A 3,322-nucleotide genomic window follows, 5' to 3' on the forward strand; every position below is an offset into this window, starting at 1 on the left:
CCAAGCTGTAAGAATAAAATATGTTTTTTCACAGCTAGTGGGCTTGTACTCCTTCACTTGGATAGGCCAGCGAAACAAATGTAGTCTATGCCTTTTCTAAATGAAAAAAAAATAAAAACTTAGTTAAAGAATTGTTTATTTAATTTTTTTTTTTTTTTTTTTACAATAAGGCAATTGTGGGGAAAAATGAAGTGATAAACCATGAATAAATGCATATTTATTTTTAATTTACTTTGTTTCATTTATCGTAACAATACTTTAAAATCTGCAATTTTATAATAGTAGGCAATGAGTCGCATAATAAAAAAATACAGTAAATAAATTCAAAGTTCATGTTTACTTGTCCTGTGAGCATGATTTACAGCATATGAGCCAGAATAATTGTATTACAAAATCATAATAGACCCGTTTAACATTATCTACAATATATGGTAGTTGTAAGTGTTTTGAGACAGGTTTTACATGCTTCCATTTAAGGAGCTTTGACAGAAACATCCTCTTTCAGAGGGACAGAGTGGAATAGATGTTACTAATTGCACCACCCATGTAAAAATGTTCACATGAAATTAAGACAGTCTGCACTTTTATTTATAATTGACAACACTTTGTAAAAAAAAAAAATTCGGTCACAATTGTAACCAGTGGTTAAAAATTTTTTAACAACGATTTTATGTTACAAAAAAGTGCTGTGGCAGTACCGCGGTTCAGTTATTATATCAGAAGGTAATGCCATGGTATTTTTATATTATCATATATAGAATATGGTACTGTTTTATTATCATTTTCGGTAACACTTTACAATAATCTTCCATTCGATAACATTAATGCATTAGGTAACATGATGAACAAACAATTGAAAATATATATTTTTACAGAATTTAATCTTAGTTAATGTTAGTTAATACAAATACAGTTGTTCATTGTTAGTTCATGTTAACTAATGTTGTTAACTAATGTTAATAAACAGAACATTATTGTAAAGTGTTGCCCATATTTTCATATAGACCTACAATTGTGGTGGAATGGTACTGTAACTTCAAGCCATACCGTGGTATTACATCATGTTTATGTAACAGCATGGCACTTTTTGTAGGGTGTATATATAAAGTAGCATCCAAAACTAAACTGAGTACAATTTTTAAGATTTGTCCTTGAAAATTATTCAAAAAGAAATACATAGGCCCAGAGCCGGATTATCCATAAGGGCACTTGGGCCAGTGCCCAGGGGCACCAACCATTCACAACCACTAGGGGGCACCACATGACACAAGCTTTAAAAATATTTTTCGTAAATTGTTATATTATTAAATTGAAATTCTTGAAAGACCATACATAACTTGTTTATGAACACTAATTTAACAATAATAATAATAAATATAGCTGCAAGCAGCGATGGCGGGCCCAAGCCGGTGGCACCGCCACCCCCGTGCCTTTAGGGTCGCTGCTGGCACCGCTACCCCCGTGCCTTTAGGGTCGCTGTGCACGATGGGCAATAACATAACCTCGCTTTGACCGTCGAGAAGACGTGTGCTGTAGAGCTCGCATCAGCGTGGGCTCTGCAAAAGTGCGCATGGAGGGCACATATCAACCACAAAGTATGCGTGAGCACCCTTCCGATACCTAAAATGAAAAATGAGACACCCGGTCTCATGGAGTTAATGGACACACGAAATAAGTACACAAGACTGAAAATTCATATGAAGTGTGCCATTTGGGACAGGGCCTATGACCGTGAACCACAATAGTCACATCTATGAGGTAATTCAAATGTAGAATAATTTTTGATGTCATAGGTCAATATCTTTTGCAGCACTTAAACGTGTTAATCCAGAAGGCCAGTATTTATCCGGAGGTCTCTGAACAGGTTTATTAATGTAATTATAATTTACGCACTGCTGAAGTTTCATCGAGATCAGTTAATGTATGCAGAAGTTATAACACACTTCCTTGCTTTTTGCTGCCTTTATGTGCTTTTTGGAGCTTCAAAGTTCATTTGCAATGTGTTCCACATTCAAACCAAAATATCTGACTTTCTGTTGGTCTGTTTGTTCACTTGAGACATAAGAAGGTGATTTCAAAGCTTTTTGAAAGTGACACACTTCCTTCTGCCAGTTGGTGGCGCTATAACTTTGACTCACAATAGTCACATCCATGTGACACACTGCTGAAGTTTCATCGAGATCAGTTAATGTATGCAGAAGTTATAACACACTTCCTTGCTTTAATGCTACCTTTATGTGCTTTTTGGAGCTTCAAAGTTCATTTGCTATGTGTTCCACATTCAAACCAAAATATCTGACTGTCTGTTGGTTGGAGCTAATGACTGTAAATTAGAAAGTTGTTCGGCTCGACGAGAACAATATACACGCCGAGTTTTGTAACTATAGATAGAACTAACTAAGTTATAACAGCCCGGCCCTGATGGCCGCGGGTTCTGATCCTTGTGCAAAGTTTCAAGAGTTTTCGAGCACGTTAAGGGCCCCAAAAGTCCCAGAAACCTTGAAAAACAATCAAAAAGCAAATCTCACCCAACAGAGAACCCTCCCCCCCCCCCCCCCCCCACACACACACAAAAAATTTGGCAGGGCCATTCTGTCTGTCAGAGAGACACAGAGAGAAAAAACACTGAACGGGAGGGGTCACTCAGAGAGAGAAAAATTGAAAGAAATCCACATTCAAACCAAAATATCTGACTGTCTGTTGGTCGGAGCTAATGACTGTAAATTAGAAAGTTGTTCGGCTTGACGAGAACAATATACACGCCGAGTTTTGTAACTGTAGATAGAACTAAGTTATAACACACTTCATGTGTGTTATTAATTATAAATTAATTTCCTCGCCACGGCCAAAACGTTAGAGATATCAAAAATCCGTCGGCAATGTAGCATCCTCAATGTCTTGACTTCATGCTGACCAAGTTTGGTGGCGATTGGATTAATTCTCTAGGAGGAATATATATAATTCCAGAGCATGTGTTTCCAAACAACCCATAATATCCGACTTCCTGTTGGGCTGGCATAAAACTTAGTGCACGAAAGTTGTTCGGCCCGATGAGATATAGAAGTGTACCGAGTTTCATATTATTACATGCAAGCATGTTTGATATATGGACCAAGTTTTCAGACCCCATTCAAGGGGGCGCTGTCGAGCCCCCCTGCCACGCCCGGGTACCAGCTTCAGCCCGGCCCCGATGGCCGCGGGTTCTGACCTGTGTGCAAAGTTTCAAGAGTTTTTGAGTACGTTAAGGGCCCCAAAAGTCCCAGAAACCTTGAAAAACAATATCTTAATGCAAATCTTACCCAACAGAGAAATCCCTCTCCCT

Source organism: Xyrauchen texanus, chromosome 1 (assembly GCF_025860055.1).
Source record: "Xyrauchen texanus isolate HMW12.3.18 chromosome 1, RBS_HiC_50CHRs, whole genome shotgun sequence".
NCBI lineage: Eukaryota > Metazoa > Chordata > Actinopteri > Cypriniformes > Catostomidae > Xyrauchen > Xyrauchen texanus.